Source organism: Lonchura striata, chromosome 14 (assembly GCF_050655825.1).
Source record: "Lonchura striata isolate lonStrDom1 chromosome 14, ASM5065582v1, whole genome shotgun sequence".
In the NCBI taxonomy this organism is placed as follows: domain Eukaryota; kingdom Metazoa; phylum Chordata; class Aves; order Passeriformes; family Estrildidae; genus Lonchura; species Lonchura striata.
The window spans coordinates 244,039-258,129 of record NC_140716.1 but is presented as its reverse complement, the minus strand read 5'-3'; the positions used below and the strand labels follow the sequence as shown (position 1 = coordinate 258,129).

Sequence of the window (14,091 nt, the reverse complement as noted above, 5' to 3'; positions counted from 1 at the left end):
TTATGCAGCAGCATGCTAAGCTTGTACTTTTTCGTTTTGCAGGTATCTTCCGGGCAGCCTGTGGAGTTGAATCAAGATTTCAGATGAGCTTGGGCAGTGGTGTGTCAGAGTTCTGGGGATTCCTCTTTTGGAGGGTGCTAGTTGCATTTTCTGCTTTGTCTTAGGTACCGTGAGGTGGCGCGTAGTTGAAGTTTGGAAACAGCAGCACCAAAGCAGATGTAGAGAATGTCTCGTCGTCCATGTCAAACTGACATTGGGTTCTGTCCAGTCGTCTTGCAAAAGCTAAGTGCTGGTGCCAATAGGTGGGAGAAGGGGAAAAGCCATTACTGTCACAGGAGGCAATTTGATGTTAGCTTAGAGGAGAGGTCCATAGTGGGACGGGCCCCTCGGAAGCAAAGGGGGAGAGGGTTTCTCCTCAGCCTCACCAGAGTCTTCACTGGGCAGGACAGTTTTGATCCATCTCCACATTCTCACGAGGTTTGCGTTGGCAGTCTTCATCAACTCTTGACGTCGTCATGGATCTTTTCACCCAAGGAGCCCGCCTTCAGGTCTGCAGCTATAGCCATGGTCACCCTCTAGTCATTGCTTTCTTCTCTAGGCCTACTGAGCTTCTTAGGCTTCTTCTTAAATGCTTTGGCACTAACATCTTGAAAGGAGTTACATTTCATCATCATGTGCTATTGCCGTAGGGCTTTCTTTCCTTTGGCATCATCAGCCCATGGCTCATTTTGGGCTAGGAATCTTGGGTCCATAAGGTGAAACTGCCAGGCAGTTTCCACTTGTGTCTGTGTTATGGTGTCCGTGTCTGTGTTATGGTGTCTGTGTCCATTGATTTCTGTGTCATAGGCCTTTGTTACATCTCCATGCTTTAGCAGCATCATTCTATGCCGTATTGGCCGTATTCTACTCACGCACCATCCCGGATATCACTTATTCCGGCATCTTTGCAGTTTTACTTTTTGGGGCAGGAAGAAGTACATGAGATGTTCTCATCCATCTTCCTTCTCACCTTTGGTAGTGCCTTCTCATCCCGTGCCATTCTCTTGGTCTTCCATAGGGAGCATATTAGACCCTCATCACGTAACTGCAGTAGTTCTGTAGCTTCCACCTTCTCAAAGGGTATAGGGCTCAGGAGAGTTATGTCAAATCCTCACTTATATTGTATCTCTGTTGGCTTATATTGTATGTACTTATGCTCTGTGTACCTATGTTGGCTTATATTGCGCGTACTCACATTGTATGTACCTATCTTGTTTATGTTGTATGCGCCTCTGTTGTGCCAATCATGATAGGAGCTGCCCTGCCTGGGCACGTAGTCATGCTTAGGTAGAGCATTTATAAGACTTTGCAATTCATCTGTCTTCTATGGGGTTTTGGGTACAAAAATTTTGGGCCCGGAGTGGGAATAGCTCCTAGCTGTCAGATAGTCAGTTGTTGACCGCCTCCCATTGTCTCGCAGGTCCCCGTGTCCCTACATGTTTTCCTGGAGTCTACCATTTGACATTGAGGAGCTGCAGTCAGATGATGTGTTGAAGGATATTCTTCAGCGTAGTGTTTCAAGTAAGGGTGGCAGTCAGTGTGTAAACAGAAGAGTGTGTGAGAGAGTGTGATTGTCTGTGAGAGTTTGTGTGTGCTCGTGTCTGCAGGTCTGAGAGTATGTTGACCGGTTCTAACGTTGTGTGTGTGATTTTGCCATTCAGGCTTTTTAACTAATTTTTAAATTTAGAATAAAAAATCCCCAGCTGTGGTTTTTTTTTTTTCTTCTCCCCCAGATGGGGTTTTTTTTTCCCTCGGTCCTGGCCAGTCTGCGAGCGACGTTCATTGCCAAAGTTTGGATACGGGCCGGCCCAGAACAGGGGTTTTTGTCAGGCAGGAGGATTTTTTGGAGGTTCCCGAGAGCCACGTTCCCAAGGAACAATGATTGCTGGGGTGTAACGGAGCAGTTGAGATGAGAGCAATGGTGAGTTTGTAACGTGAAGAAGGTGCTCGTGGTGGATGAGTATTGTTTTGTGTGTGTAATCTTTGTTTTGGGTTTCCTCTAACAATAAAACAAAATGTAATTAAAATAGAAAAAAGATCATATTGTGTTAATGTGTTTGGTTTTTATTGCCCTGTGTTGTTCTGTATTTGCATTTGTTGCTGCATTTCTATGTATTGCTCTGTATTTATGCATGTATATGGATAGTATCTGTGCTTTCATTTGTATCCATTGTTTCCATTTGTTTCGATGAAGTATAAATAAAAAAATTCATTCAATAAAGTTGAATAAACCCTAGTAATGATGCCCCTGCTCCCTCACCTTCTGGCTTTGGCTCCTGTCTTTCTTTGGTGTGGTTTAGTAATTTTTTTTTCATTGTATTTCTTCCATTACTTCTCATCTTACTTTTCTATCTCTGACTTCATTTATGTCTGTCCCTAACTCTGTGTTTCTATTTCTCACTGTTTCTAACTCTGTCTCTCTACTTCTCTATTTCCTTATATTTCTTTTTCCTTCTTCCCTCCCTCCCTCCTCCTTCTTCCTTTCCATTTCCAACTATTTATTTTTCTCTCTATAGTTGATACTTTACTCTTTATTTCTTTTTCTCTCTAACTTTAACTCCTTTTTTTTCCTTTTTTTCACTCTCACTCTTTCACTGTAATCCTTCTCATTTTTCACTCTCTTTCTTTTTTCACTTTGTCACTGTTTTCCTAGTTCTTTTTTTCCAATCTCTCTTTTTCTCTCCAGCTTCAACTTTTTTTTAACCCTTTGTTTCTCTCTGTTTCTACCTTTATTTCTAACTCTGCTTTCCTTTCTAGCTTTAAGAAACCAGCAGTAAGAGCTTTCAGGCTCCCTGGGAGTAAAAAAAACAAACAAACAAACAAAAAAAAAAAACAAACCAAACAAAAAAATCAAAAAACACAAACAAAAAAAACAAACAACAAAAAAAAGCACAAAACAAAAAAACCTTTAAAAAATTATTTAAAGAAAATTACTTGCTCCCCAGGAGCCTGAAATTTTCTACTGCTGCACCAGACATGCAGTTTTTCATCTTTTTGCTAACAGATATAGGGCCCCTAATTAGCAATATAGCTGGCAGGTAGCAATAGCAATATCCAGCAACCATGGCACCAGTACTCCCATCAACCCCACCAGTCAAATAATGATACAACCAAGAGTTAATCACATTGAAACGTAAATTTTAAGGGATTTAGAGGTTTTAGAGGAGCTAAGATTTTAGTTAGAGACAAGCTTCACTAGAGTTAATTAAAATAAATGAGTAGGCCTTCAAGAAGTTAAGACTTAGTAGTTAACTAGTAATTGATTGCTTGTTAGCACAATGTTTAGTTAGCTGGCTTTATAACAAAGAATACAGAAACTGACAAATAGCTTTTCCAAACATAAGACTATTGTAGGCCTCCTCTGTTCTGAAACCAAGTGAAGACAATGAATGGGAGTTCTGCCAAGAGTTCATTCGTCATATTTCATTGAAAAGGTAGAAAGGCCAGAACGAGGCAGGCTTCATTAACTTCCTTATTTTGGGACCCACCCCCATGAAAGGGACCACTGACTAATTTCAGGGACCAAACTTCATGCTTAATAGCTTTTGAAATGATTAGCATACGAAGTGAGGAATGGGATGTACCAAAATGATGAATATGCATTTGGACATGCAGGAATGTAGGAAAATCTGTCTGGGAATGGGTAGTAGTTTTGAAAATCATGCCCTAGCCTTTTTCTCTAGGAACGAACCAAGCAAGTGCCCTGAAACCAGTGGAGCAGCTGCAGGGGCTGAAGGGAACAGAAAGGGCTCCCCGGCACCTTTTGCCTCCGTTCTCTGCCATTCCCCAAAAGGCGTTGCAGTCCCAGAAGAGGAGTTTGTCATGCAGCCTGCCAAAATAAAGACCTGTAAAATCCTAGCTCTGCCTTTTCTTTAACGCGTTTTTACTTCCTATTTATGTCATTACAGAAAGCAAGGAAAGAATAAATGTGACTTGTTCCCATTCCTGCTCCGTGTAGGCATTTTTAAAGGCTGCTGTACTTCTATCCTCTTTTTCCACTCCAAGCTTGACTTTTCCCCTCCTTTTTCGAGGTCTGCTGCTTTGGGTGTCCCAAGGAGGGCTGGGTTCCTCAGCAGGGATCTTAGGAGTTGGTGCTGATTCTGCTTTTTCCGAAGGTGTATAAAAGTGTGCTACCAAAAGGACTGTTTTCTCCAGGGGAAAGCTTTCTCTCAATGGCCATCAATGCATGTATGTGTTTTAATTGTGTAACCAGATGGATTAAGAAAAGCCAACACCCGTAGCAGATTTCTGTTGGATCTGTGTCTGTGAGGAGTGGGCTGTGTGCTGGAGACGGAGAGACGCTGTTGGAGGGCGGCAACAGCGGCAGGTGTGAGCTGTGAGGATGAGGAGGGCTCAGAGCAGCCCCAGGTGTGAGCTGTGAGGTTGAGGAGGAGGGGGCGGCTCCTGCCGGGGGGAGGTTGTTTTAGGGCGAGGGTTTGCCTCTGCTGGCTTTAGCACGGAGCTGCTGGAGAAGAGGAGTTTATGGGGAGCTCCTGGGGCTGTCTCCTGGAAGGACGGTGGGTGCTTTGGACAGGGTCCGGGGAATCCCCTGGATACACACTTGGATACGTGGAACATTGCCCAAAGGAGGAGCTGAGGGACAAACCTTTGTGCCGAGAAGCAGCAGCCAAGCAGGTGAGCCGGTGCGCCTTTGTAGCGGGGACTTTCCTCCTTTCCCATTTAAATTTCTTCTTGCCAATCCCTCCAAGGTGCTCCTGTGGGGGGAAAAAAAAAAAAAAAAAAAGGATTTTGCGGACAAAATAAATTCAAACTTTTGAGGGTACTGGCTTCTCTTCCATTATGGACCGTGACTGAACTAGTGGGGGATCCCCCTTCACTTGTGGTTTTGAGGGTATTTATTGAAGGAAAACCTGCCTTTTCCAGGATATCAGAGGGGAGATAGGGAATCTCTGCGTTATATTTAAATGGAAGGGGACAAATATTGTTGTCGTATGATGAGTTTGACTTGAGGGTAGCTCCCCCGATTCCATCATCCTGAGGTTGAAATTGAGGGGGCTGCCCTGCTGTCCCTCCCTTGAAGGGGTTTGGATTGAGGTAAAAAGCCCCCTTTTGCCATCGTTTGAGGCAAGCTGCTTCTTTTCTGTTCTTCTAGGGGACGCAGTTGAAGGGGAGCGCACATTTCTTTTCCCTTGTTGGGGTGAGGTGAGCGCCGCAGCGTGGTGTCAGAGTCGGGGCTGCAGAGGAAGGGAGCTGCAGCCGTGGCAGCGCTGGCAGGGCGGGGATCGGGCTGTGCCGCTGCATTCGGGGCGCTTCTTCTGCCCCCGGCCCGGCAGCGAAGGGTGCGGCGCGGAGCCCTGCCGGCAGTGCCGGGGCTGGCCGGGGCGGAAGGGGAGCTGGGCGCGGCTGGGCTGCCGCGGGCCCGCCGGAGCCGCGCCGGTGCGAGCCGTGCGGAGCCGAGCGGAGCTTTGGCCGGGCCGGCGGGCGGGGGAGGCGGCGCGGGCGCCGCGCCGGTGCCGGCCGGTGCCGCCGCTCCGTCCGCTCCGGGCGCGGGGCTCAGGCGCCGCCGGGGCCCCCCGGGCCCGGTGCCGGCCCCGCCGGGCCGGGGGCAGCGGGCGGGGGTCTGCCGGCGCGGCGCCGCCCCTGCCTGCCGGAGGAGCCGCTTTCCTGCCGGAGCCGCGCTGCGCCCGGGGCCGGGAGCGCGGCTCCGCATCTTCCAGCCTCCCTCGCTGCGGTGGTTTTGAGGCGCTCCTGAGGAGCTCCTGGGATCGGTGGCTTTTGATCGGCGTCGCTGTAGGAGAAGGGCCCCGGGCACTTCTTGGTTGTTACGGTTGTTGCTTCGGGTGCTCGTGACAAGGTTTTTTTGGGGGTTGAGTGTTGTTGTTGGGTTTCTTTTTGATCGGTTCTTATGTTTTTAAAGGATGTGTTTTTAAAGGTTTCCAATGGTTTTTATGGGTCGTAGCATGAAGTAGAGGGTAGGTTTTTAATACGGTTGTGGAGGCTTTTATTATCGCGAGTGCGTAGTGTTTGTTTTGGTGGGCTTGAGGGAGTGCCCTGGAGTTAATCGGTGAGTTGTTTTTTAATATTGATGATTGCATTCTTGTTTATTATATTATAGGGGTTTCATTTACTTGGCTTATTTGATTGCCGTGTATGTTTCATTGTTGCAGAGAACTTGGGAGATATTGTTTATGGTTACATTTCTCTTTTGGCGACGTGTTTATTTCTAGGTGGTATTTGTGTTTTGAGGGTTTGAGGCATCTTTTGGTTCTTGAGTTAGGAATACTTATTTTGTTGTTGTTAATTTTTTTTTTTTTTTTTTTTTGGTAGTTTGATGTATTTGGTTGCTGTTTTTTATTGGTTTTATTTTTGGGAACATGGGCATTTCCATGGTGGGTCTCTTCAGGTATTTATTTTATTTGGGTGGTGATTTTTTTGTTTCTTTGTGGTTTCGATTCTTTTATATCTGTAATTATTTGGTGGGGTTTTTTAGTTCATTTTATAGAGTATTGGGTTCTCTTTATGAGTTAGTGTAGTGGTAGAGTTTTGGTTATTTTTTTTTAGAAACGTTGGGAGTCTCTGGTTATGGTTTGGAGTATGGTAAGTTAGTTGGCTTTTATTTTTTATTTTTGGTGGTTTTTGTGATTTGCTGTGTGGGTTTCTATCGGTCTTTTTTAAAATGTTTGTTTTGTTTTTGTGACGTGCGTGATAAGAGCTTCTAGTGAAAGGAGTGTAGTATGGGTTTTTGCTGGTAGTTGGTTGGCTAGTGGAGCCTTTCTGAATTTTTTGGACGGTATTGGTGGGAATTTGATGCTGTTTGTTTTGACATTTTATTTTTAGGAATTAGATTATAACTGCAAAGTTTTAACTATAACTAATGAAACAAAATAAATGCATAAACATGAAAATGAGAATATAAAACTTCAATTTTAAATATAAACGGAAAACATATAAATTAAACATGTAACATAAATAATGCTATCCATTACTATTAGGTATTACATTATTTGATATAGAGTATTTTATATGTTTATATGCATATAAATATAGATTATAACGATAAATATGCATATAGAAATGTATAATTAATACATGTGGATATATAAAAATTACAAAGTAATAGGAGTCAATATAGTACATAATGCATGTTTTACTGCATGTGTCTTATTATAACACATTCCATGTCATAAATATTATATATTGAAATGTAGTACTTCAAAATATTGTGATAGAATATATAAGTACTTGTAAAAATCAAAAATAGAAATAAAGAAATATTTAAATATAGTTTAAAATAAAGGGGATTTTATTTTCTATTTGGTAGTAGGTAGGGGTTTTATTGAAGTAATTATGAATAAAATTAAAATAAAATAAGAAATCTTGGTATATAAATATATTTTAAATACGTTAAGATCTATATAAAAATTCAAAGGTGGGTAAATATAAGTATTAGCAGTATGTACAAAACAGAATTTAAATAAAAATTTATCTATCTTGCTACATCATTATATATAATATATATTTATAAAGGCATCAATATAAAGTAGAAATGCAAATGTGACTGTAATGATGAAAAAAATACATAAATATTCAAGTATCGTTTATAGAAAGGGCTTTTTATTGTTTTTTTTGGTTAGAGGGAGGGCTTTAATGGAAAAAGTATGAATATACATTTTATTTTTATATCGTTCTAAATTTGGGAATATATATTCAATGTATACAGATATATATACACAAATATAAAATAGAAATAAAAATAAGTATTAGGAAGAGATAGACTATAAATAACACCATACATCAATCTACATGTAAAATGTAAATTTGACTATAAATGCGAAAAATAGAAATAAATTTAAACGGAGTTCAAATATAGGTGTTTTTAAAAAGATTTTTACTTGGATAGAGGCAGGGTTTTATTTTAAGCAATATAAACCTTTTAGAAATCTAAATCTAACTATAGAAATATGTAAGCAATCTATTAAGATATGTATAAAAATATAAAATAGAATAAAATAGAATAGGAATAAATATAAGAAATACAATTTTCCATCAGTATCCATTACAAATCCGAATGTGAATATAAATATGAAAAATATAAAAATAAACTCTGTTGAAATGCAGTTTAAGAGGAAAGGTTTTTTCTTTCGGTTCCTATCGGGTCAGAGGCAGGTTTTTTGTTCCGTTCTTTCCCGCGCGGATCTTTGGGGCATTCGCTGCTGACGGCGCGGTGCTGCCGCCGTGTGGGCAGAGAGCAGCACTGCAGCCCGCCGCCCGCGGCCGCCATCTTGGGAGTGGCGTGGCGCGGACTCGCTTGACCTTCTCGAGAGGGCGCGAAAACGAGGACATTGAAATTCGAGGACCCGTGTCTGTTTTTTACACTGCCTGAATTGCCCGCACCGCCGGCGCCCCCCGACGGGATTTTCCGCGGCGGTTACGATGCCGTGAACACGGGCCGTGGGGTCAGCAGCGCCGCGAGCGTGCGGGTTTTTGGCGATTTTTGGGCTGGTGGCTCATGAGGACGACCCCGACTCGGACCCCGAACTCCCCCCGGGTTTGGGGGCGCCGCCCGCGGGCCTGGGGGGGCCCCGGCAGCCGCCGGACACCAAGGACGAGACCCAGAAGTGAATTTTGGGGGTCGGGGGAGAATTTTGGGGTTTGGGGAGGAAATTTTGGGGTATGGGGAGCTCAGGGATGTTTTGGGGTTCAGAGTGGTTAATTTGGGGTTTCAGGGTGGTTTTGGGCATTGTTTTTGGGTATTCTTGAGAGGGCTTTGGGGTATTTTTTGGTGGGTTTTGGGGCATTTTATGGTGAGGTTTTTGGGTGTTTTTAGGAGGACTTGGGTATTTTTGGGTGTGTTTTTTGGGGGTATTTTTAGGACGATTTAGGGGTACTTTTGGGTCGGTTTTGGGCTGAAGGCAGCTCGGTGGTGGCGCCTTACATCCTTGGGTGAGCTGGTTCCCAGCAGCGGAACGGTCAGCAAAGAGATAAGTGTGAGGGAAAACAAAGCAAGCAGAGAAAGCCCCAAAGGCGGGCTCGACCTGTTCTAGAGACACCAATGAGGAGCTTCAGTTTTGCATTATGCATGAGCTTCATTATAACGGGTATAACTGTACATGCGTGCTTGGAATAAACTGAAACTTATTAGCATTATAAAATAGGCTTGTCTCCCGTCATTTCTCCACAAAAATTGAACTTCCGGCTCGTCTCTATGGTTTCTGGACGCTTTTCAGTTCATATCTATGGTTTTATAGAATTTCCGGCTCATCTCTATGGTTTCTGGCGAACTTCCGGTTCGTCTCTATGGTATTATGGAACTTCCGGTTCATCTCTATGGTTTTCAGCGGACTTCCGGTTCGTCTCTATGGTTTTAAAAGAATTTCCGGTTAGTCTCTATGGTTTTCGGCGGACTTCCTGTTCGTCTCTATGGTTTTAAAGCATTTCCGGCTCATCTCTATGGTCCTGGAGGACCTCCCATTCATCTCTATGGACCGTCTCTGTGGTCGCTCCTGCGCATGCGCGGCCTCCATTGGAGGGCCCGGACGCGGGAAATGTGCCGGGCGAGAGCCCAGAAAAATGGGGAAAAAAAGGTAAAAAACGGGAAAACAAGGCCAAAAAGCGGGAAAAAGAGGCCGGAATCGGGATGGGGGAACGCGGAAATGGGGGGAGAGTGACCAAAAATGGGAAAAGAGCCCAAAAATTGGGGAAGAAAGGGCGAAAATGGGATCGGGGAGCTCGGAAATTGGCGGGGAGCGACCAAAGTCGGCGAAAGAGCCGAAAAGTGGGAAAAAGATCTGGAAATGTGCAAAATCGCTCAAAGAAACGGTTTAGGAGCCCAAAAATGCGGGAAAGGCAAAAAATGGGGAAAAGGCCAAAAAACCTCCCAGACATAACCGGGAGCCCCCCGGTCCCGCAGGGCGAAGGCGCTGGCGCTGACCGGGAACCGGGGAGTGGAACCGGCTAGGGACTGGTGAGGGGGGGACCCCAAAAACACTCCCGGGACCCCCAAAAATACCCAGCGGGATCCCCCAAAAACAGCCCCGGGACCACCAAAGAAACCCAGCGGGATCCCCCAAAAACACCCCCAGGACCCCCAGAAAAACCCCGGGACCCCAAAATCCCCCTGGGACCCCCAAAACCCCTCTGGAACCCCCAAAATTATCCCCAGGACACCTGAAATTCCACCTAGGACCCGCAAAAACCCCCCAGAACCCCCAAAATTCTACTCGGGACCCCCAAAATTCCTCCCAAAAACCCCCTGAGACCCCCAAAATTCTCCCCAGTGCTCCAAAACTCCCCCTGGGACTCCCAAAATTCCCTTTGGGACCCCAAAAACCACCCTGAGACCCGCAAAATTCCCATCAGGGTCCCCAAAATTCCTCCTGGGACCCCCAAAAGCCCCCTGAAACCCCCAGAATTCTTTTTAGGAACCCAAAACTCCACCCAGGACCCCCAAAATTCTACTCGGGACCCCCAAAATTCCTCCCAAAAAACCCCTGAGACCCCCAAAATTCTCCCCAGGACTCCAAAACTCCCCCTGGGACTCCCAAAATTCCCTTTGGGACCCAAAAACCACCCTGAGACCCGCAAAATTCCCATCAGGGTCCCCAAAATTCCTCCTGGGACGCCCAAAAGCCTTCTGAGACCCCCAGAATTCTCTTCAGGAACCCAAAAACCCCCCAGGACCCCCAAAATTCTCCTCGGGACCCCCAAAATTTCTACCAAAAACCCCCTGAGACCCCCAAAATTCTCCCCAGGACTCCAAAACCCCCCAGGGACCCCCAAAATTCCAATCAGGGTCCCCAAAATTCCTCCTGGGACCCCCCCAAAAACTCCCTGAGGCCCCCAAAATTCCCATCAGGACCCCAAAACCCCCCCAGAACCCCCAAAATTCTACTCGAGACCCCCAAAATTCCCCCCCAAAACCCCCTGAGACCCCCAAAGTTCTCCCCAGGACTCCAAAACCCCCCCTGGGACCCCCAAAATTCCCATCAGGGTCCCCGAAATTCCTCCTGGGACCCCCCAAAAACTCCCTGAGACCCCCAAAATTCCCTTCACGACTCCCCAAAAACCCTCTGACACCCCAGAATTCCTCCTGGGATGTTGCAAAGACCCTCCAGAACCTCCCAGGACCCCCCCCAATTTTGGGTCCCCCCCCCAGTTCAGGGTTCACCCTGATTTTTGGGTCCCCAGGCTGGTGGCTCATGAGGACAACCCCGACTTGGACCCCGAACTCCCCCCGGATTGAGCACTCCATGTGTCCTTGGTATCAGAGGTTGGAATTGCAGAGTTGCCGCTTTACCCCCAGACGTAATTTTTGATGTGGTTGTGCCACTTTAACAGTATTTGAAATCTGTTTGTGTTCTTGCAGCAGCATTTCCGAACCACAATGGAAATTTAGCCCTTCTGCCTGGGGCTGCTCACAGAATCGTGGAATCCCAGAAGGGTTTGGATGGGAAGGCACCTTTATTTAAAGTTCCACCCCTGCCATGGGCAGGGACACCTTCCACCATGCCAGGTTTTTTGTGGGGTTTTTTGTTTGTTTTGTTTTTTGTGTTTTTTTCTTTTTTTTTGGGAACTGAAAAGATAACCTTGTGTTCCTGGAATGTTGCATTCTACCTCTGTTGTTTTCCCAGTTAGTCTGGATCCTCTGCTTACATTTTTTCCTTCGCTTATTAGATGTCGTGGATATGCTGGCTGTTCTGATGGAGGGCAGTGATGGCTTAGATGAAGGAATTGTGTTCTCTTTGAATGAAGACGTGATTATCCAAACATTTCCCTTCAGTGCTGTTGTCCCTGCTGCATTAGCAGCCAGGAATATGCTGTTGTTTCAGTCTGAAAACGGAACAGGTACAGGTTTTTTTATGTTTTATGTGTCATTTCTAGCAGTGGAGTGAAAGCGGCATCATTTCTACCCTCTTGTAATAATTTTTTACCATTTATCATTTTTTACCTTGAGACATTTTATTATCTTCCCTGCAGGCCGCAGGAGGTTCAGATTCACGGTGCGTTGTGCTCAAGAGGGGCATTGAAGCTCTGTAGGTGCTTCTGCCCTTTTTCCCTGACCCTGAAGAGAAGGGACACTGTCCCTGCATGGACAGTCTTGGTGTGGAAGTAGCTGGCCTCAGTAACACAGCGTTTTAAGGGCAGAGCGTGGCGATCAGGAGAGGAAGGTGGTTCCCGTGCCTATGGGCAGCTCTTCCCGAGAGCAGGGAGAGGGGACTGCATTGCTAAGTAGGAAGTGGGTGCATTTCCCAAGGAAAACTTCAGAAATTGAGCTCCAGGGGCAAACACTGTGAGGTTCTACCACCTCCTTGAGGACAGCGTTAAAACCACAGGGGCATCAGCAGGGCTTGGAGCAGGACTGGCCAACCGCAGAGCACCTGACGAAGCCCTCTGTGTGTCTGTGGCAGTCGAGTAGCACCTGGGGGGTGCTGAAAGTCCCAGTTCTGAGAGAAAATTCTGTTTAACTCGTACACGTTGGCTGGGTGTGCCCCCCCCAGTACAGCTCAGTTCTTCTCTGAGGCGGTGCCTGGCAGGGTCTCTCCCTGTTAAGGGCCGGGCGTGTTTTTGGCACAACACAGTGAAGGTGGATTATTTGCTTCAGCAAGAGCTGATGATGTCTGGAGGGTTTTTCAGGTACCTCAGCGGCCAGGAGCACGTGTCTAGGTCACTAGGAACACTTTTTGATCTCGTTCAGTTCTTTTCTGCATGAGGCTGTGTGGGCTGCTGGCAAGGCCCAAAGTAAGGAAGGTTGCCCCAGTGTCCATGCTCATGTCAATAGTTTAATTTATTTGGCTTTTCTAGGAGCAGACGTCGTGGAGGCCCTTGGTGCTGTTTTCACTGGCCTCCTGCACCCTCCGAGAGAACCCCTTGCTCCCTGCTTGACGTTCCATCTCTGTGACAAAGATCCCGAGTCCCTGAAAGCTGCTAATTATCCTCAGCTCTACCAGTTTAACCGATACTATAGGCTCTGGATGCCCAAGCAGTCCCAGGAACCTGTGGTATGGAATCCCTGAAGTCACTGAATTCTTGAGCCAGTATTCCTATGAAATCCTCGCAGTCGACAGAGGTTACATTTCCATCAGAAACAGCGTTTTTATTGAGGAGGTAATTCTGCATCTCTTGTTGATCCTGCTGGGGACACACGTTTGCTCCAGGGCTTTTCTCTGTTGACACAAGAGGTCTCTGTGGTGTTTGGGAGGCAATGCCAGGGCTCAGGGCTCATACAGAGACTCCTCACTGGGCACAGCAGAGCCTGGTGTGCGCTGTGGCCTCTGTTTACAGCGCCCGGAGTTCCCCCGGGTGGGTGGAGGATCACAGGCCCCTGGGCTGGGTTTGGTGAGTTTTTCTCAGCTCAGCAGTGTGAACACTCCAGATGCCCCTGGGGAGACTGCTGGGCAGCTCTGTTCTAGCAGGACTGCACGCCTGTGCTCCCAGAGCCTCAGTTCAGAGCTCATCTCAAAACAAAGGCAGCTGAAGAGATTTTTGTTTCATACTCATCACTGTTTTTCTCTTCTGCTTTTTGTTTCGCTTTAAACAGGTTGAAAACCACAAGGAGTTAAGCCAAGAGCCTCCTGTGGCACCGGATTCTGTATTTGCCACTTTGTCTGAACACCATCTTCCAGGAAGGTACTGCTTCTTCTCTCCCAGGCTCCTTTCAGCAAAGTGGAGAGACTTGGCTTCCTGGCTCCCCCCACCTGAGCAGCTTTTGCTGGGAGTAAAGCACGTGCTGCTGTACCCGAAATCCACAGTGGAGAACTTCAGCAGATAATACTGTAGTTATGCTTTGTTTACTTTATGGCACAAATTACAAATGACTTGGCTGCTAAAACTTAGGTTCTAGTGCTGTAGCTCTTTTTCCTCGACTCGGCTCTGAGGGCACGCAGCACCGTACAAAACTGCACCTAATTTGTAAACAAACGTCAGTTGTTCTGATTATTGAAGCCGGGCTTTATTCAGTTGAATTTCGAGTGTGTGCTGCGCCCAGGTCCTTTGTACAAATAGGGTACGGAGGGTGGGGGAACCAGAACTGCACATTCCTTGTGATATGTATGGGATTTTGGGGAGGTTAAATAAAAAGGAGATGCAAAATGA

General features: G+C 46.2%; 1 protein-coding gene and 1 long non-coding RNA gene across 31 annotated transcripts in view; one reads left to right on the top strand and one right to left on the bottom strand.

Annotated features, from left to right (window-relative positions):
* Positions 1-14,091, top strand: part of GNPTG (N-acetylglucosamine-1-phosphate transferase subunit gamma) — a 26,493-nt gene extending 12,402 nt beyond the window's left edge. For 11 of the 30 annotated variants that reach the window (XM_085591903.1, XM_085591895.1, XM_085591904.1 and 8 more), the window contains 6 exons: positions 165-1,560; positions 1,773-1,960; positions 3,723-4,674; positions 11,674-11,844; positions 12,802-13,104; positions 13,538-14,091. The gene's annotated coding sequence lies outside the window, so the exon portion shown is untranslated. Of the gene's footprint in view, positions 1-42; positions 1,561-1,772; positions 1,961-3,709; positions 4,675-11,673; positions 11,845-12,801; positions 13,105-13,537 lie in introns of all 30 variants that reach the window. The other 19 variants (XM_085591923.1, XM_085591921.1, XM_085591894.1 and 16 more) reach the window with 8 other exon arrangements.
* LOC146766031 (uncharacterized) lies at positions 3,432-5,417 on the bottom strand. The gene is made up of 2 exons (XR_014958456.1): positions 5,178-5,417; positions 3,432-4,754 (listed from the first exon to the last, which is right to left on the bottom strand). It is a non-coding gene; the product is annotated as an uncharacterized LOC146766031 (long non-coding RNA).